This window comes from Panthera uncia, chromosome A2 (genome assembly GCF_023721935.1).
Source record: "Panthera uncia isolate 11264 chromosome A2, Puncia_PCG_1.0, whole genome shotgun sequence".
Classification (NCBI taxonomy): domain Eukaryota; kingdom Metazoa; phylum Chordata; class Mammalia; order Carnivora; family Felidae; genus Panthera; species Panthera uncia.
In genome coordinates, this window is record NC_064816.1 from 110,209,782 (window position 1) to 110,231,591 (window position 21,810).

At 42.4% G+C, this 21,810-nt stretch overlaps 1 long non-coding RNA gene across 1 annotated transcript in view; it reads right to left on the bottom strand.

The window, feature by feature from the left end:
• Positions 1-377: 377 nt before the first annotated feature.
• Positions 378-21,810, bottom strand: part of LOC125930852 (uncharacterized) — a 41,518-nt gene continuing 20,085 nt past the window's right edge. Inside the window, exons 2-3 of the long non-coding RNA XR_007460267.1 lie at positions 10,970-11,385; positions 378-9,657 (exon numbers count right to left, since the gene is read on the bottom strand). This is a non-coding gene — a long non-coding RNA (uncharacterized LOC125930852). The remainder of the gene's footprint in view (positions 9,658-10,969; positions 11,386-21,810) is intronic.

Genomic DNA, 21,810 nt, shown 5'->3' on the forward strand with positions numbered 1-21,810 from the left:
AATGGCTAACATTAACAACTCAGGCAACAATAGATGTTGGCAAGGATGCGGAGAAAGAGGACCTCTTTTGCATTGCTAGCCAGAATGCAAACTTGTGCAGCCACTCTGGCAAACAGTATGGAGGTTTCTCAAAAAATTAAAAATAGAACTACCCTACGACCCAGCAATTGCCTACTAGGTATTTATTTATCCAAGGGATACAGGTGTGCTGTTTTGAAGGGACACGTGCACCCCAATGTTTATAGCAGCACTATTAACAAGAGCCAAAGTATGGAAAAGAGCCCAAATGTCCATCAATGGATGAATGGATAAAGTAGATGTGGTATGTGTATATATATATATATATATATATATATATATACTATAACACACAGCTCCAAATCGACCTATCAGGGCCATGAGCAAGCTCAGTCTATATCATTTGAACCTGGCCTTGACCACAAGAACCACCTGGGTGAGCTAAATCAATAATTGTTTTAAGGCATTAAGCTTTAGGGTGATTTGTTTTTACAACTAACTGACACAGAAGACAACCATATCAAAAAATTAGCTACTTTGACAGCATTTTCTGCTTAAATAACAACTGAAATTTTAGCGCTGGTGGTTGATATCACATCCTTCCTCTGCTTTAATGTCATGGAGAGACCCCTGAACTCTGTGGAGCCTGAGCTTAAAAAGTTCTCCACTATGAATATATTCACATGGAGTCACTGACACATATGTTTGGCAAGAACATTGCTCTGGCAGAAAGCAGAAAAAGCAGAGTTTTCAGAACAAAGCGAACTTTTTTTGATGAATAGATCTGGCCACACAGTCTAAAGATTCAGTGATTTCTCTTCTGGCATGTCATCAAATAATTAAGACTTTTTAGATAGGCTGTAATTATTCAAGAGAATAGAACTTTGGCAGGCTGGACCCCTATTTTTGTAAATAAAGTTTTATTGGAACACAGTCATGTGCAGTCATTAGCATATTGCCTGTGGCTGCTTTTGTGTGACAACTACAAAGTTGAGAAGTTGCAACAGAGACCCCACAGCTCATAAAACCTAAAATCTTTAGTGTATGACTTTAAGAAAAAGTTTTCCAACCTCTACAGTGCCCCATAAATTTTTTTTACAAGTAAATCTACTTAAATGGCTATGAAGATACTCTAGAATCACAAATGCTGGCTCAGTCAAACCTAACCAATCACACTGCACAGGAAGATAGTAAGAAAAGGAAGAAGAAGGGCACCTGGGTGGCTCAGTTGGTTAAGTACCTCACTCTGGATTCTGCTCAGGTCATGATCTCATGGTTTGTGGGTTCGAGCCCCACATCAGGCTCTGGGCTGAAAGCGTGAAGCCTGCTTGGGATTCTCTCTCTCCCTTTCTCTCTGCCCCTCCCCCATGAGCTCGCTCACTTGCGCATGTGCTCTCTCTCTCTCTCTCAAGATAAAAAACGTTAAAAAAAAGGGAAGAAGGGATATGTGGGAGTATTTTCACACACACACACAAATGTAGGAATACAACCCTTGTTGGGTCCATTGGATGAATTTCTCCCCACTAAGCCACAGTTAAGTTCTACAAATAGGTGAGCCAGAGTCATAAAGGATTTAACACAAACTTAAGCTGAGCTTTGCCCAACCAGTTTTGGTAGCCCATTCATTAATCACGTCCCTTAGGAGTCACCTGCTTCCTTTGCCAGAACCATAGTTACATTTCAGGGATATTAGAACACATAGCCAGGAAGGTAGCTAGCTGGGCTTCACAGAACTTTCCTGAACTTTGGTTCCCTGGTTTATAAGATGGCCACCAGGCGGTCTCTGCCAGGTTGGACACAGTGATTCTAAGCTGGTGCCAGTGGCTGTGGTGCTGCTAATGTGGCAGGGGTTCTGGCAGCTGGTGGCACAGTGCCACCAAAGCAAATCCATGGTGCACAGGCTTTCTTTAACCCCATCAACCTGCTGACCCCAGCTCAGCTTTTCAGAGGGGCCCTGAGCCTCAAACCTACATTGCAGAAGGGACAAGGTACCTGTTCTGCTGGTGCATCACTCAGTGAGGCCACAGGTGGACAGATGGCAAAATGGTGGTGCCACCAGCCTGTCCAAAACAGAGACAGGGAATCTATCTATCTGGCAGGAAGTGGTTCTGTACACCAAGTGTTGGCAGTATAACTCTGGGTGGTAGGGGTGCTGGTGCGTTTTGTTTTCCTGTTTTTAGTAACATATATTTTTTTAATTTTTACTAATTTACTAAGGCTTCTGTTCAACATGTTCCCAAATGGGGGATGGCATGAACTCCAGAACCTGCCTGGCTATTAGAAACACCCAAGGATGTTTAATGTAAAATATTATTTCCAGGGGCCCAGACTGTTTCAGTAGCTTAGGAGCAGGGACTTGAATAATGCCTTTTAGGTTCCCTAGGTGTTTTCAGTGGCCAGCTCAGTTTGGGGCCCAGAACCCTGTAAAACCATAGCCAGAGTGTGGGGCCGATCTTGCTGGGAAGGTAACCCCAGTCTGACTAGCACTGGGACTTCTAGAGTCAAGAAGAAAAACATGCTGGAAGGATCAATTGGTTACCTCTTGTCAATAACGCTTTTTCCCTTCAAAGCCTTCTTTTTCCTTTCTCTTGATTGTCTAAGAACCCGAACTCTGAGACCATCCTGCCTGCCTCCACATACATACACACACTTGGGTTCAGCCTGCTGCCACAGACATTCCTGCCTTTGTCTCCTTCCCAGAGGCGCAGGACGACTGGGGCCTCCGGGTCCTAGGGATGGGGGTTACTGCTGGCAGCCAGGGACAAAGCAGCTCGTGTCAAGTCAAATATAACCAGTGCTACCCACCCCAGGACATACTCTTCTTTCTCACAGTGCTGGCTGGCCTTTTGGAAAATGTCCAACATTTTAAGATATAATTACCAGAACAATAGACCCCAAGCAATTGGATGAGGTGAGAGATTCCATCACTGGCCAAGTTTCAGGTTACAGTTGTGGAGTCTTCAGTTTAGTGGATTCCATACTCCTGTTGGTGCTGTGGGTTAGTGAGCACGGCGGGAGGATCACAGAGAGAGGGAGAAAAGAACACTTTCCTCTAACCCGTCACCTCTATACCTGGAGCAGTTTGGGATGGCAGCGCTCCAGAGGCCGTGAAAAGCTGCCATTAACAGTGTGAATGTGGTCTCTTCTCTTGCATATACAGGAGCTGTGCCTCCCGGTGGCTGCTTTTCTTGTAGCTACATACATTAGCACCCCACGGTGAATCCGTCTTATTTTTAGGCACCAAACACGATCCTTTCTATTCCCAGGATGGCATTAGGCACTTCACCTGGTGATTTAATGAGCATACCTCAAAAAAATAGCACAATTACCTATATTTACAACCAAGAAATTTATAGTGTTACCTTACGGTTCGGTGGCGGTGTTTAGCATCTGCTAGATGGCCTCAAGGATAAATGCTAAGTGATATAGAGATATCCCTCCAGACGCATACGGTTAGTCACTGATGGGGTAGAAAACAAGCACAAGAATTCACGTGAGATCACCTGGGCGTGAGGCCCAACTCTACATTTTGTGTCTCTTTAGGCACGTTTCTTAATCTCTCTGCATTTGCTTCTTGAACCAGGCACAAGAGCCATCTCCCAGAATGTGGCACAGAAATTAATGCTACCAAGCATTCCATTTGCTCCCCTACACTGTCCACCCACTTAGCAGCTGGGCAGGTCATAGGACCATGAAGTGTGAGTGGAAATGCACGTGCTACTTCTGGCTGAAGTGAAAACCCATGTGTGATCATCGCATCTCTCTCTTCCCTGGCTTAAGGGTTTGAGAGGGCCGCTTTTCAGATGGTACAGGTTACAAGATGGTGAAACCTCTTTCAGCTGGGTCCCTGAGTGACTTTGTGGAGCGGAACACTCACCTCCCATTCCCCCTACTCCCATCTCCTCATGCCCCCTCCCAGAATGGATAGCAGGAATAAGAAATCATCTTTTGTTGTGTTAAGGGGTTTCTGAGTTACTTCCTCCATTCCTAATGGCCAGGGTTATTGGGAGGTAGTCAAATGTAGCAGTAAAGAGCCTGAGTTCTGAAACCACACTGCCTTGATTTGAGGCTGAGCGGTATCACTTGCGAGCTCTGTGAGTGCTCTGAGCCTCAGTTTCTGCATTGAAACATGGAGGTAATTCCTCAGAAGACTGTTAGAAATACCAGTCAATAGATATAAAACTCTTAAAACAGCACCTTACACATAGTAAGCGCTCAATATCAGCTACAACTAGAGAAGTTGCCTAGCACCTAGAAAATACTAGTTTTCTGGATCCACAATCTTCTCCCTCTCCTGGATCAGTCATCTTCAACGTGGGCTGCACACTAATTTACAAACATTTGAACAAGTCCCAGGCCTGGTCTGCACTCCCAGACCTCCCCATTTAATCGGCCTGAGTGGGACCCAGCACTGTTTTCATAACTCCTCAGGTGCATCTAATGTGTGCAGCCAGGGTTTAGAACAACCCTTCCGTACTTGGCAGCAAATAGTAAAAACTAAAAGTTTTCTCAAACTTGGTGAGTAACAATATGTGGGATTTCCTGTGAGCCAATATCCTTTCCCAGCTCCAGGAGGGTGGCATTCAAACCACAAAGGAAAAAAAAAAAACGACAAAAAATAAACAAGCCTGGTTTATGCCAACTTGACTGCCTGGCTGCTGGCGTGTATATTTCACTTCAGCCATGGCACAAAGCAACTCATCTGCAGTGTTTAATACATCTAGAAGGGAGGGGTTGGACACCTAGAACTGCGGTTGCCTCCCGTTCTAACTGGCCAGTTTGGATGCATGAAACAGACGCCCCTGCGTGCCAGCCCAAGAGAAGAAGATAAGACGGGAAGACCCAAGAGGCAAACTCAGGGGTGTCGGAGGGCCCGGCAGCCAAGCCCAGTGTGGCCACAAGAAGGCCAAGAGAACAACCAAGAAAAATGTTAGGGCCTGAGGAGTTGGGCAGTGCAGACTTTCTGACTGTTGTGTTAGATACAGACACAGTTCTGGTAACCTCTCCACAGTTCTTCCTTGGACCAGAGCTCACCGTCAACCACAAGACCACAAACAAATCCAGGATCTCGGGAAGGAGGCTCACGTGCTCTTTGTGTGGAAGACATCTGCTCCGAGGGCATGCTCTGTAGTTTCTATTAGCAATCCCACGGGAGCTTCTGAAAGATCCTGATGCCTGCGTCCTCCCACGCCACTTAACTCCACTTCTTAATCTTGGCTGCTCATTGGAACCACCTGGAAAACTTTAAAACACGGATGCCTGCATTCTCTCCCTGACTCTTCCACCTGGAGCTTCTAATTTAATTAGTCTGGGAGGGGGCGGGGTGCAGCCGGGACTGTTTAAAAGTTCCCCAGGTTGGGGCACCAGGGTGGCTCAGTTGGTTAAGCCTCCGACTTCGGCTCAGGTCATGATCTCACAGTTTGTGAGTTTGAGCCCCATGTTGGGCTTTGTGCTGACAGCTCAGAGCCTGGAGCCTGCCTTGGATTCTGGGTCTCCCTCTCTCTCTCTCTGCCCCTCCCCCTCCCTTATTCACACTCTTTTTCTCTCAAAAATAAATAAACATGAAAAAAAAATTTAACTCGAATGTGCAGACAAGGTTGGGAACCACTGCCTAAGAAAAACCTGGGAACCAGAGATTCTGATCAGGGAGCTCTGGGTGGGGGTTCGGGAATTTCTATTTAGACAACCTTCCCAAAACAGGTGGTACCTAGATTCCACTTGAAGAGATGATGTGCTTGGCTGTCTCTATATGGTACAAAAACAACAATATGAATTTAATTGCATCAATTCAGGAAAATCAATCTGATTATCTCACATTGGGTAGACATAACATCCTGTTGATGGGTTAAATTGTCCCCCTTTAAAGCAATTATCTTGATCTCCTATTGAAAAGGCTGTCACACACTATTAGCCTAGGCATTTTGATTGCATTGATTGATCCATTCCATCAGGGCCCGTAAAGACCTCATCTTGTACCCCCCACGCCACCACAATGTCTGGGACACAGAGGACAATCAAGTAGCAAAGTGAAACCAGTAGTTACCTGGGAATCTTAAAAAAAAAACAAACAAAAAAAACTTACCAGGCCCACCCTTAGACTAAATGAATAGAAACGTTTGGTGTAGGGCCTAGCATTAGTTCTATCAGCTGTTTAGACAATGGATGAGTTTTTTAGCCAAGACATCCAAACCGTGTGTGTATATAAGCCTTGTCTCCATCTTTCTTGGATACCACTCTCTTCCTCTCTTGGTTGGGAGGAGATGCCTCTGTCAGCCTGGCAGATGGATAATGCCTAAGCTTCTCTCTCCCTAGCTTCCCTTCCTAATCTCCCAAATGGACTTGTCACACCCAGTGAGCTTTAGTACTTAGAGATTTGCAGCTCTCCGTAAAATCCTTCCTTGGTTGACTAGTGAGCTCCCAAGCGGAAGACACAGGCTCACATTAGCATATCCAAGGCTTGACTGAATAACGTTCTGGAAATATTGAACTGGTGGACTTCCTAAAACAGCAGCAGCTGACAATGCCCACCCCTTAATGTGGGTTCTGGACCCACAATACACCTGGAGGGGAAAGGAGATTTCTCCAGAATGGGATGAGGAGGGATATGGGTCTCAGGAAGGAAGGGGACAGGGTAGGAAGGCATAAGGAATGAGGGGCATGGGAGCAGGTTGGGATGATAGGGTGGTGGGGCTCTGGGCATGAGCCCAGAAAGAGGCTGGAGGCAGACAGATGCTGCTTGTGGGTGGGACTGGCTCAGCACTGGACAGGTAGGCCTAGAAGGAATCCAGTTCCAGTTACTGAATCCTCACCTGGGTCCCTTGTGTCAACTCCCTGCCCTGGTAAGCGGCTTGGACCTGGACTCTGCCAAAATTGGCTTCACGTCCTGGCAGTCAGCCCTGCCCCAGCCTGGGGTCCATGTCAGGAACCTGCTCTCTGAGATAGACTTCCCGGATGCAGTGCTGCCAAAGACATCCACATGCCACTAAGATAAGGTGACACTGGAGCAGAGACCTGAAGGAAGGAGGGGGTAAGCTATGTGAACGTGTGGGGAAAGGGCGTTATAAGCAAAGTGAACACAAGTGCAATAGCCCTGGGGCACGGATGCACTTGAGTTGTTCAAGGAGCAAGTGGACTAAAATGATCTGAGGAATGGGATAAGAAATGGGGTAGGAGAGGTGGCGGAGGTAAGATGTAAAGGGACTTACAGGCCAGGTTAGGAATATGGATTTTACTCTGAGTGAAATGAACAAGATACTGTTGTCAACTCACAAAACTTGCAGCCCGAAACAACTAAAATAACAAGGGATGAGCAGAGACAAGTCAGAAGAATTAGGATGTGGTCCTCTTTCTAGCTCCATCTCTGTGATAAAACCTGACGGCAAGTTCTATTTCCACTACACCAGCCGCTGGGTCCTTCACCCCAGAAGCAGCTCCACCCCAGGGGGACTGCCCTGTTCCTTCCCCCCTCTGTCTACCTTGCCCATGTGCAGTTAGCCCATCCTTGCCCTACATCACTAAGGATGAAAAGTGTTCATGTCCCCCCTCTGCTTGGCCCAGAGCAAGAGAAAGGAGAGAATCAACAACAGGCCTGGTTAGTGTAGCCTCTTAGCGTGTGTACTTTGTGGGGATAGGGAGAGGAGGTGGGGTACGGAGAAGGGGGAGATGCTGCTGCTTTTAGATGGAGGGGAGCAGACTGACTGGCCCTGAGGGACCATCTTCCCTTCCTTCCCTCGGCCCCTCATCTCCCGCTCTGCCCACCATCACGTACTCCACGTGCTGAAGGCTTGGTTCATGTTCTGCCATCAAGCCCCCTGGCTGTGACTTCATTCAGTGACAGGGAACCCTTGACCTGACTCCATAAAATATGCACTGGCCACGTATATACACCCTTACCTAGCTACCCACACTCTCGGCCCCACTCTCCTTGGTGACTTGAGACCTCAACTGGTCCAGAAACAGGTGACACAGGTATGGCCAGGATTCCAGAAATCCATTGTTATTCTAGTTATAACTAACGTATCCCAAAGAATTATCTATGTAGCAGACTCTGTACAGCATATCCATAATCAGCGCAGTTAAAAGGCGACTTGGAAAATGATACACAAAGATGCAGATAGAATCTGTACATACATATGTGTATGTGTATGCATATATGTATGTATGTATCTATCTACTTACCAAATGCCCTCTTTAAAAACAATGGATAAAGGACACAAAAGGCAAATAAGAAAAATATAAATGCTTGAAAACGTTGAAAACCTCAGCCTCTCTAAGACTCAAAGAAATGTATATTAAGATATTGAGAGTAGCCCGTGTTATTTAGAAAAGGGGGAAATAGACTCTCTCAAGCATCACTGATGGAAATTTAAAGTGGTATGACCTCTCTAGAGGGAAACCTAGCAATAGGTAGGACAATTTTAAACCGGCAGACCCTTAACTCAGCTATTTTACTCCCAGGTATCTATTTTGAAGCAATAACTAGACAATTCACAAGGATATATGTGCAAGGATTTCCAGGGAAAACAACCTAAACTCCACAGTAGAGAACTGATTATATAAGTCAAGCTACATGGAGACATGTACATGATCCATGATACAGCTACATGCTACATGATGTAAAATGGTATTTACTGACATGGAAAGGAGTCCACGATATCCTAAGTACAAAAGCTAGATTACAGAACCATGTAGTATGTGATACAATTTTTTTGAGACTATATAAAAGACTATACAATTTTTTGAGACCATATACATATATGTGTATATATGTATATACACATATATATGTACATATATATATACACACATATATATAATTTGGGTTATTTTTGGATTACAGAATTTTGTTTGATTTTTAGTTTTTCATATTTTTATGTAATCTCCGAATTTCAAATAATGAACACTTGTGGCTTTTCAATCAGAGAAAATCAGTAATGCTGAAATGCTCTGAAACGTGAAACTCGGTCAGTAGACCTCAGGAGAAAGGAGGCTCCTTTCTCCTCTGCCGCTACCCAGAAGCCAATCCATCATGCCATCTCCAGATAGGATCAGGCTTCCACTATCTCAGGCACATGAGCATTTATCCTATTTTCAAAAGCTCCCAGAGAAAGAGGCTTCAAAATTCCCCCCTGATAATCCATTCCAGGATTTATCAAATTCACCTGAAAAAGAAATTTCCCCTCATATCTAATCTGAAACCCCCGTTCGATGACTCAAGCCATTGCTTTTCTCTCCCAGCTTTCAGTGAAAATAGGAAATGGTGACTGCATTTGTCCTTATCAAGAGCAATTATTTTCCAGAATGTCTAGAATGATACACATTCTGCAAGTTAAACGCATGTGTGTATTCTCTCTCACACCCTCATATACACATACACACACTTTCAGGACAGTCTAAACTGGCATGGCACATAAACAAACATTACATTCTGGGCCTTCAGCTCAACTGAAGAAGCCATTTGGAAAGCCCATCCCATCCTTGGCGGCTCTGAAGCACTTTCAACCCCAGGTGGTTTGTCTCATCTTTCCAGCAGCGCAACCATCAGGAGCATAACCTTGAGCAGGAATCAGAGCTGGAGATGTTGCAGGAAGCTACCTCTTGGACTGTTCCAGTTGAGACAGGAGTGTATCACTCCCAAACCTTGAGAAAAGGAAAGAGAACAGTTTGCTGATGTCAACACATTGTGAATGATACATTGTGACAAGAGCTTTTCCACCTCTCTCCTTTTAATCCCTCCTCCCTCCCTCCCTTCCTCCCTCCTCTTTTTGTTGTTCCTTCTCTTCATCCTCTCCTGCCCTGTCCATCATCCTCCACACCATTGTAACCAACATTTATTGTGCATTTACTGTGTGTCAGACACTGTTCCAAGAATGCTGCATGTAGTCGATTCTCACACAAACTCTAGGAAGTGGATTATACTAACACCATTTACAGTAGTTTCTTCCAAGAGCTCTCTCCTTTATTGGCTGGGCACCAGATAGCCTCTAGATGCAGCACTGGAACCATAGAAGGGTTTCCTGCCCTTAGAGAAGCCTGGGGGCCGGGGATAGTGGGGACGTGCTCAGGAGCCTAACATGACTCAGGGACCAAGGCAGCTGAGCAGGGTAGAGTGGTGTGCAGACCCCAGGCTTTATAGCCTAGAGCAAAGGCTATCATGTCTCCACCCACAACCGTGGACAGTCATGCATTCCAGATGACTTCCAATTGTCAGGGTCTGCATCTCTGCATCTGAGGGTGTTTGTTCCCCAAATCAGGCATTCAACCAATGACTCTTGGACACTGGTGTATAAATACCCAGCTCCCTCAGCTCTTGAGTGGGCTAATTTTGGGTCATGAATTATGTGCTTTTTCTTTTGGAGATCAAACCACAGTTGCCAGTGTAGTAGCTGATGTAATAATGCATCCTTTATTGGCTTCCTTACTTCTCCTGGATTACTCTCCATGGCCCAGGACATTATTTGAGCACGAATCCTTGTCTCAGTGTCTCCTTCTGGGAAAAGGTTACTACGGCAGACTCTAAAACAGACCTCTTTTAATTCTAGCTCCAGTGTTTTCTTTCTGTATGATCTTTGAAAATCTATCACTCTCTGAAAATGGGGAAATCTGGTACAGGGCTTAGACATTTTTATATATAAAGTTCTGGCACACAAGCCCTCCAGAAATGGTCATTCTTCCTGTTACTCTTTGCTGAAGGAGATGCTACTGTTATATGGTCACTGTTCCTATTCCTGAACAACTATAAAACATCTTTTCCCTCCTCATTAACACTTCTGGAAACTTCAACACCAAAGGCTTAAAGCTGACTGTTCTCCAGCCTAGGACCAGGAAAGCCAACAGCAAATTTGACCCATTGTAAAGACCTGATGTAGCTCCTCAGAGTTCAAGTTGTATTTCAAAGAAATAATTGCAAGTGATTTTCCACGAATGAGTTTTGTCAAATTGTTCCACCCACCTGCTAATTCAGGGATGCTAATTCCTTCTTTGGATAGAGTGCTTTAATGTTGTCAGAACCTCTCCATCCAATGTTTATAATTGCACGTGATTCTCATGTCTGATCTTTGTGCCAAGAAAGGATCGGTTGTGCTTCATGGTGACCCCCCACAATCTCAGTGGATTAACACAACAAATCTGTATTTCTTGCTTGGTCTCTCATGAGTCAACTGGGGGATCTACCCCATGTCATCTCTGCAGGATCTACACTGGCAGAGCGGCCATCACCTGGAACATGGCTGCTCCTTGTGGCACAGGAAGAGAGCATTCAGGAGTGTCCCATTCTAGCAACTCATCATTGTGCCCAAAAGTAACACTCTCATTTCCTCTCACAATTCATTGGCAGGGTCTGGTCATGGGGTCAATCCTATCAAGCACCTGGAAGGCAAGCAACAAGAAATTGTTGTTGAATAGAAGTAGTGACTACCGCCATATTATTTCACCCATTGTATTATGGAAGACATAAGAAATGGCGAGTTCCAGTGCTTTCTTAAAGTCATCCAGAGAGTTTGGGCCTAGGATTCTGTTGTGGTTCCTTTTCCCTGAGATGCCTGAAGAAGACTACATTAGGAGGCAATGAAAGTCTGGTTTCTTGACTATCTCTTTCTACAACTCAAAAAGCCTAAATTATCTTTGTAATTGTCCTACACACAGCAATCTCAAGGCCAAGGACTGAATGGTCAAAAGAATTGAATTACTGGAAGAATTTAGGGATCAGGTGATAAGGGTTTTTTTGTTTTTTGTTTGTTTTTTTTTGAAAGCAGTAGGTTGTGTAAAGAATGTGGCCCCTCCTTCTGGCCTACCTTCTTGTCCCCAGAATCAGGTACAACTCTACAACTAGTGGAATTGTAAAGCTTATATTGCCAAAATGTGGTGTTCTCCTCTGCAGTCTCGAAGCTTCTACCCAGTAGCATCTTGGAGCCTGCACACATCAGCCTTTAAGAACTGACTGTGTGCATCCTTTCCCAGTGCCACATTCGGGAATGTCACAATGGTGGTTTGAAGTTGGCCACAGGAGCAATATTTACAGCACAGAAATTGTAAAAACTACAAATTAGGGCCTTTTTTTCCTCCCAGACAGCTGGTTGTTAAAAATGTACAGGTTTCTATGCTTAATCCTTCACATGCAGTTGGCTTCTCCTTCATGCTCTTGCATACCACGTGGGCATACATGGATCCCTGAGGACTGGCGAGAGACTTTGCTTTATCCCTTTCTAAAATTCTTCCCTTTCCCAGCATATACTTCGATGTCCTATACTATTTGCCATGCATTGTTCTGATTACTTGCATGTAAAAAGTCTCTAATCCCTACGAGGAAGGCACTATTATTTTACAGAAGAATAAACAGGCACAAAGAGGGTAGGTAACTTTCCCCAGTCACACAACCAGGATTTGAGCCCAGGTGGTCCAGTTCTAGCGTCTAGACTTATAACAACCATACTCCACTGTCGGGCTCTCAGAGCACACAAGAGAAGAAAAGAAAGATTTTGATTCATCAAAAAATGATGTTAAACACCATTTTTTTCCCCTGAATATACAGTATCAATTATGCCTGGCCATGTAAAGTGGATTTTTTTCATTTAATATTCGTTCATGGCACACTGGCTATATGCTAGGCTCTGTGATAAGTGATGACAAGAATACAAGCCTGACAGTAATAGAAAGTACCATTTACTGTGCTCTTATTAAACAGGCACCACGGCAGGTGCTGAGGGGCTACAAAGATGATGATGATGATGATGACCGATACGATGACAGCAGTAAAAGCTACATCACCTGAATGCTTGATGTGTGCAACACACTGCTGGTCATTACATTTCACTCTTGCCACACCTTATGAGACAAAGATTTTTCATTTTTTGCCCATGTTACAGGTGAGGAAACTGGGGCCCAGGGAAGTGTCAGCACACCAAAGAGCTCACAGATCAGGCTGCTCCTGTATATTCTGTCTACAAGGCAGTAGAGTTAGACTCTTTGGGGTTCCCCTCCATCTCCTTCACACCACAGCTAGGTGCTTCCATCTGTGTCCAACTCAATTCTGAAAGATTCCCTTTTGATCTTCGGGAGAGCTTTGAGGTTGTCAGTCTAACATCTTGAATATAGATATAGTGAGAGGAAGTCCAATAAACCAAAAGAAAAAGGATTTTTCCAAGCTTTTTGTAAGAAACGTGAATCACTAGCATTCTGAAGAAGCCTATAATAGGCACAGATGTACATGATATTCACCGAGTTCAGCACACGGTGCTACTGAGACCAGAAACTCATTACATGCTCAGTACAGGGCTGAAAACCAAAGTAGGGACCTCTTCTTCCAATGTACACCTGACTTTGTAATTAGAACCTCCTATGGGAACGTTTTCAGTACGAACAAAACCTTGCACTTGGAGTTACCACAGTTAACATTGAAATGAAATGCCACTATCAAACAGTGGGACAAACTTCTAAACAAACATGCTAGAACTTAAATGTTTATTTCAATGCTTTTATCTTTAAGATGTCACTGTAGAAGGTTATTCTCTTGTTTAACTAACAGTGTTATCACTTAAAAATATTGATAGCCCTATTTTTAGAGTTGTTTTCAGGTTTAATCTAGAAAACACAGAAAATGCAACTCTGTGTGCATGTGTGTTTGTGTGTGTGTGTGCTTCTGTGTGTTCCTATGCACTCCATATTTCTGGTTCTCTTTAATAGCTCACCTTACTGAATAGCTTTGGTTCCAAATGACTTTATGCTCCTTCTGAAATTAAACTACCTGCCATAGATATTATGACCAATAATGGAGAGCCAAAGAATATGCCACAGGCTCTGCAGGGCAATTCCAAAAGAACGGTCCCCAAAATGACTTGAGGGGTAACTTCATTAAAATATTCAATGAATATTGAATATTCACACACTCAGTGGTAGGATTTAAAAAAATTTTTTTTAATGTTTATTTATATTTGAGAGAAAGAGAGAGAGAGAGAGAAAGAGAGAGAGAGAATTAGCGGGGGAGGGGCAGAGAAAGAGGGAGACACAGAATCCAAGACAGGTTCCAGGCTCTGAGCTGTCAGCACAGAGCCGGACGTGGGGCTTGAACTCACAAACCGTGAGATCATGACATGAGCTGAGGTTGGACGCCCAACCGACTGAGCCACCCAGGTGCCCCACTCATGGGTAGGATTTTTAAAAAGACTTTTTAGGGGTGCCTGGGTAGCTCAGTCAGTTAAGTGTCCAACTTCAGCTCATGTCATGATCTCACGGTTCATGAGTTCAAGGCCTGCGCCCAACTCTGTGCTGACAGCTCAGAGCCTGGAGCCTGCCTTGGATTCTGTGTCTCCCTCTCTCTCTGCCCCTCCCCCACTCATGCTGTCTCTCTCTGTATCTCAAAAATGAATAAACGTTAAAAAAATTTTTTTTAAAGTTTTTAATCTTACTGCTTTCAAAAGGATTCAAAGCAGTCATTGACCATTTAAATTCTCACATCAGTTTATCCTAAGATTTCATATGACCAAGTTTCAGAGAAATACTTGTTTTGTTTCAATGAAAAGGAAAAAGATGAAGTTTTATGTTGAAGGATGTGAAAAGGAGATCTTGGGAGGAAAAGAGCATAAAAAGTCTCATTTAAATATAGATTTAACATAATAAAAACATGACAAATACATGAGTATATAAAGATTGCATGCAAATCTATGGGAAAAAAGTAGTGAGATCCCAATAAACGGGTAAAGGGTGCAAACAGACTAGTTCAACCCTTCTTCAAAAAATGATTAATACATAGAAAAAAATATATTCAACCCTAAGAATAGTCAGAAAAATGTAAATTTAAAAGCTATCATTTTCCCCAATGAAAGTAGCAAAGTGTTTTATGGATAAAATATTCCATACTGGCCTACGTATGGTGAGATAAACTCTTGTGTGTTCCGCTGGAGTAAATATAAACAAAGACATCTTTTCATGAAAACAATTTGGTGGTTTGTCTCAGAAGCTGAAAAATATCTGTAACTTTTGACTAAACAACTCTATAATAATTTCAGGGTGCTGGCTTCAGTACAATGCTGTTTATGAAAAGGACATCCTCCAAGCAAAAGACCAAAGGCAGGTATCCCAGAATAGTTCACTGCTTATGGTTTGAAGGTCATCATAACCTTGTCTATCAAAAACTAGTACTGGATTAACTGACCTAATGATTAAAATTTAATTCACGGGAAAGAATGCTTTCCCACCTATTATTCACATGCTCTTTAAACCCACTAACTGCTAGGTGGGCAGCATGAAGTTGTTTTACAAGGAAAAAGTTAGCAAGCCATCTACCAGCCGGGGCTGTCTACTAATACTCGTGGTGTTATTTGTTGTGCCTGATTATGGCTCAACAGAGCAATCACTGTCTACAATATGTCAAAAGGAACCATGCAATTAAGTCAATTCAGGCCCAAAGTCAGTGAATTCAATGAGACGAACAAGGTTTAAAAAAAAAAAATGTCAGTTGGCATCACATGAAGCAAAACGGATTGATTGACTGAACATCTCACTTTTCAACTCATTTGCATAGTATTCTGAGCAGTCCAACCTGCAGCTGTTTCCAGCTACACTACCTCACTAGAGCCAAAAATAATTGTTAAAAAAATCAGCTATACATCAAGGAACCACTGCTTCCATTCTGACTGGCAGCCTCCCAAGGCACAGCCTACATGAACTGCAGGAGCCGGAAGGGGAATGGCATCCAGCCTTACGCCAGAGCAGAAATCCTGAGGAAAATGAGCCCTTCACATCTGAATTCTAAAGAAAAAGCAAAAGGAGCAACTTCTAACAAAAGCTACTCTGCTGAAATCAGCCATAATTCGCAGCTACTTCCCATTACATATATATTTTTTATTTTTATTTTTTTTATTTGAGAGAAAGAGAGACTGAGTGAAGGTGGGAGAGGGGGCAGAAGGAGAGAGAGAGAGAATCTTAAGTCTGCTCCAACCTCAGTGCAGAGCCTGAGGTGGGGCTGGATCCCACAACCCTGGGATCAGGACCTGAGCCAAAATCAAAAGTCGGGTACTCAACGGACTAAGCTACCCCAGGCGCCCCTCCCATTACATATTCACAAATGGTTATGACAGCCTCAGTGGCTACAACAGTTTCCTCAGAACTGGAGACTGTTGTGTTACTGTTGTCTTCCCTCTTTTTTGTCCTTTCTGGGTATAGTCATCCATTAGGCTAGAAATATGTGTTCTATTAACACCTCCAAAGAAAATAAGGCATGCCACCAGCCCACTGTGGAAGGAAAGTACTGCCTTGGAGGTAAGGAGTCCCAAGTCTGGTCTCAGGGATTTCATTTACAGTAAAGACCTTGGGCAAGTTACTCTGTTGGGCAGCTGTGCACTGCATGAAAAATGGAAAGTTTGAAAAGTTCCATATTCAATAGTATGAAATCCTTCCCTAAATGCAAAATAAAATAAATAAATGTAATTTAGTTGAAATGCATAGCTAAGCTTACAAGAAAGCAAAGGGAATCCTCAGAAGACCAAAAAAAATGAAGTGAGAGCAAGAAATCAGAATTTTTTAAAAGCGGTGAAGACAGTTTCCAGGGGACGTTTCCTGATATTCACTCCCCAGGAAGAAAGAAACGATGCCTTGGGCCGTTAAATGGTATCAAGTCGAAAAGCAGATACTCCCTTCGGCCATCCTAACTCCATGAATTAAGTTCAATCTCCAAAAGGCTACCTGCACCTTGAGGAAAGGGGTGACAGCAAAAACAAGAACAAAATTGTTGTGTGAAGGCAGAGCTATGACTCCAGGTGAATGGGGAAGCAGTCTCCCCTGAGAATTTGTAACTTTACACCAACCTGCACTTATTCATTCATTCATTCATCAAATATTTATTGAACACCTACCATGTGTTGGGTTGTGAGCTAGACATCGAAAATCTAGCAATGGACAAAGCAGATCAGCCCTGCCTCGAAGGAGATTATATTCTAATAGCAGAAGACAGACAATAAAAAATATATATAAATCAGGTGATGATAAATGCTAAGAAGAAAAATAAATAAAAGTAAGGATGATAATAAGTGACTGGGTAGGAGTGGAGCTTTCTATAGTTGGGTGAAGGAAGGGCTCTGATGACATAACTTCTTTTTTCTTAATGTTTGTTTTTGAGAGAGAGAGAGAGAGAGAGAGAACAAGCAGGGCGGGGCAGGGGGAGAGCAGGTAGAAAGAGGGGGACAGAGGATCTGAAGTAGGCTCTGTTCTGACAGCAGATAGCCTGATGTGGAACTTGAACTCACAAACTGTGAGATCAGGACCTGAGCTGAAGTCGGATGCTTAACTGACTAAGCCACCTAGGTGCCCCCTGGAATTAGTATTCTTATATTAAAAAAAAAAAAAGACCCCATAGAGCTCCCTAGCTCTTTTTACCATGTGAACACAGAGCCAGAAGATACTAGCTATGAACCAGGAAGGTTCACCAGAAAGCAACCGTGCTAGTGTCTTGATTTTGGACTTCTAGCCTCCAGAAAATAAATTTCCTTTCTTTATAAGTCACCCAGTCTGGACCCTTAACCAGTAAGGAATTGAATCAATAATCAAAAATCTCCCAAAAAATGAGTCCAGGGCTGGATGGCTTTCCAGGGGAATTCTACCAAACATTTAAAGAGGAGTTAACACCTATTCTTTCGAAGCTGTTCCAAAAAACAGAAATGGAAGGAAAACTTCTAAACTCATTCTATGAGGTCAGCATTACCATGATTCCAAAACCAGTCAAAGACCCTACTAAAAAGGAGAACTATAGACCAGTTTCCCTGATGAACATGGATACAAAAATTCTCAAAAAGATACTAGCCAACTGGATTCAACAATACATTAAAAGAATTATTCACCATGACCAAGTGGGATTTATACCTGGGATGCAGGGCTGATTCAGTATCCGCAAACCAATCAATGTGATACATCACATCAATAAAAGAAAGGACAAGAACCATATGATCCTCTCGATAGATGCAGAGAAAGCATTTGACAAAATACAGCATCCTTTCTTGATAAAAACCCTCAAGAAAGTCGGGATAAAAGGATCATACCTCAAGATCATAAAAGCCATATATGAAAGACACACTGCTAGTATCATCCTCAATGGGGAAAAACTGAGCGCTTTCCCCCTAATGTCAGGAAAACAACAGGGATGTTCACTCTCACCACTGTTATTTAACATAGTATTGGAAGTCCTGGCCTCAGCAATCAGACAACACAAAGAAATAAAAGGCATCCAAATTGGCCAGGAGGAAGTCAAACTTTCACTTTTTGCAGATGACACGATACTCTATACAGAAAACGCAAAAGATTCCACCAAAAAACTGCTATAACTGATCCATGAATTCAGCAAAATCTCAGAATATAAAATCAATGCACAGAAATTGGTTGCATTTATATACACCAATAATGAAGCAACAGAATGAGAAGTCAAGGAATCTATCCCATTTACAATTGCACAAAAACCCATAAAATACCCAGGAATAAACCTAACCAAAGAGGTAAAAAATGTATACACTGAAAACTATAGAAACCTTATGAAAGAAATGGAAGAAGATACACAAAAAAAAAGGAAAAATATTCCATGCTCCTGGATTGGTAGAACAAATACTGTTAAAATGTTGATACTACCCAAAGCAATATACATATTCAATGCAATGTCTATCAAAATAACACTAGCATTCTTCACAGCGCTAGAACAAACAATCCTAAGATTTGTATGGAACCAGGAAAGACCCCAAGTAGCCAAAGCAACCTTGAAAAAGAAAACCAAAGCAGGAGGCATCACAATCGCAGACTTCAAGTTATATTACAAAGCTGTAATCATCAAGACAGTATGGTACTGGCACAAAAACAGACACTCAGATCAATGGAACAGAATAGAGAACCCAAAAAATGGACCCACAAATGTATGGCCAACTCATCTTTGACAAAGCAGGGAAGAATATCCAATGGAATAAAGACAGTCTCTTCAGCAAATGGTGCTGGGAAACTGGACAGAGACATGCAGAAGAATGAACCTGGACCACTTTCTTACACCATACACAAAAATAAACTCAAAATGGATGAAAGTCCTAAATGTAAGGCAGGAAGCCGTCAAAATCCTTGAGGAGAAAGCAGGCAAAAACTTCTTTGACCTTGGCCACAGCTACTTCTTATTTGATACGTCTCCGGAGGCAAGGGAAACAAAAGCAAAAATGAACTATTGGGACCTCATCAAAATAAAAACCTTCTGCACAGCGAAGGAAACAATCAGCAAAAGTAAAAGGCAACCGATGGAATGGGAGAAGATATTTGCAAATGACATATCAGATAAAGGGTTAGTATCCAAAATCTACAAAGAACTTATCAAACTCAAACTCAAAAACTAATCCAATGAAGAAATGGGCAAAAGACATGAATAGACACTTCTCCAAAGAAGACATCCAGATCGCTAACAGACACATGAAATAATGCTCAACATCACTCATCATCAGGGAAATACAAATCAAAACCACAATGAGATACCACCTCACATCTTTCAGAATGGTTAACATCAACAACTCAGGCAACAACAGATGTTGGAGAGGACGTGGAGAAAGAGGACCTCTTTTGCACTGCTGGTGGGAAAGAAAACTGGTGCAGCCACTCTGGAAAACAGTATGGAGGGTCCTCAAAAAATTAAAAATAGAACTATCCTACAACCCAGAAATTGCACTACTAGGTATTTATCCAAGGGATACAGGCATGCTGTTTCAAAAGAGCACATGTACCCCATTGTTTATAGCAGCATTATCGACAATAGTCAAAGTATGGAAAGAGCCCAAATGTTCATCGATGGATGCATGGATAAATAAGATGTAATACACACACACACACACACACACACACACACACACACACACACAAGGGAGTATTACTTGACAATCAAAAAGAATGAAACCTTGCCATTTGCAGCAATGTGGATGGAACTGGAAGGTATTATGCTAAGCGAAATTAGTCAGAGAAAGACAAATATACTATGACTTCACTCATATGAGGAATTTAAGATACAAAACAGATGAACATAAGGGAAAGGAAGCAAAAATAATATAAAAACAAGGAGGCAGACAAAACAGAAGAGACTCTTAAATACAGAGAACAAATTGAGGGTTGCTGGAGGGGTTGGGAGTGGCGGGATGGGCTAAATGGGTGAGGGGCATTAAGGAATCTACTCCTGAAATCATTGTTGCACTATATGCTAACTAGTATGTAAATAAAAATAAAAATAAATAAATAAATAAATAAATAAATATTTAAGGTAAAAAAAAAAAAAAGTCACTCAGTCTGTGGAATTTTGCTATAGCCATCCAAACAAACTAAGACACTTGGTGTAATGGAGATGGGAAAAGTGGCCAGGTTCTGCAAAGACCAAAAGGACATCCTGATTGACAGGAAGTAGGTTTTAGGAGAGGATCAAACGTGACTTGAAGACTTGTGGCCTGGTTCACTGGAAGAAGAGGGTTGGCTCTCCTCAGATGGGGAAGGGCAGGGGAGGAACAGGTGGATGACTGGTGGAGATCACCAGGTCAGGTGTGGACATACTCCGCTTCACATCATATCAGACCTACGAATGGAATCGTTACACCAATACGTTTTGACAAAATAGACAAGTTCCAAATAAAGTCTAACTTTCCAACCCTGATGTAAGAATAGGAAACCTGACTATTTGAAATCAATAATAAGCTTGAAATCAATTTAATCAGTGGTTGTGGGTTTTGTCTCCCCCACAAAGAAAACATTAGTAAATTCAAACCAACAACATTCAAGAATTAGAAAATTTCCATCCTAGTTATACAACCTCTTAACAGGAGAAGGGGACAGAGAAGGACAAGAAGAGGGAGGAGAACATGAGGGGGAGGAAGCTGAGGGGGGAAGAGAGAAGGAACATCCTAATTAACTTCATAAAGCAAATGTATCACATAGAGGTGAAATTTGTACAAGAAAAAAATATACAACAATCTCACTTATGAACATAAATGCAACATTCTTAATCACATATTGGCAAACCAAATCTACAGTATATGAAAAGTAAAATACCTATGACCAAGGTTAGTTTAATACTAGAAACCTTTTATTCTACCTTATCTGAAATTAAAGATTATGAGTAGTCATTTCACCACAAAGGAATTATAAATGGTGAGCAGGATGATGAATCCATAAATATATGGGAGATGTTCCAACTCATTAGTAAGCTGGAGAAATATTATTTTAAACATACCAATCTGACAAAGTTCTTTTTTTAATCTGACAATACCAAGGGTAAGCGATGATCAACCCAATAACAATAAATAATCATTAATAATAAGCAATAACAACCCCTAGCACCTAGATTATTGCTTTTAATACCATTTCTCAGGATTCTGGAGAGATGGCTGATTCCAGGCCTGTGACATAAAATGTATGAAATGAATCTGGCAATTCTTGTCATACCAGAAAATTAGGAAGCTGCTGACCAGTGTTACAGATGAATGAAAAAGACATACACACCAGGGCGCCTGGGTGGCTCAGTCAGTTGAACATCTGTCTTCAGCCTGGGTCGTTATCTCACTGTTTGTGAGTTTGAGACCCACATTGGGCTCTGTGCTGACAGTGCAGAACCTGCCTGGGATTCTCTCTCTCTCTCTCCCTCCCTGTATCTCTCAAAAATAAATAAATAAACTTAAAAATAAAAAGAAAGATTCTTTCCCTCTTTCCCTCTCTAGCCTGCCCATTCCAACCGCTCAAGTGCGTGCTCTTTTTCTCTAAAAAAAAAAAAAGAAAGAAAGAAAGAAAGAAAGATAAAAGAAAAAAGAAAAA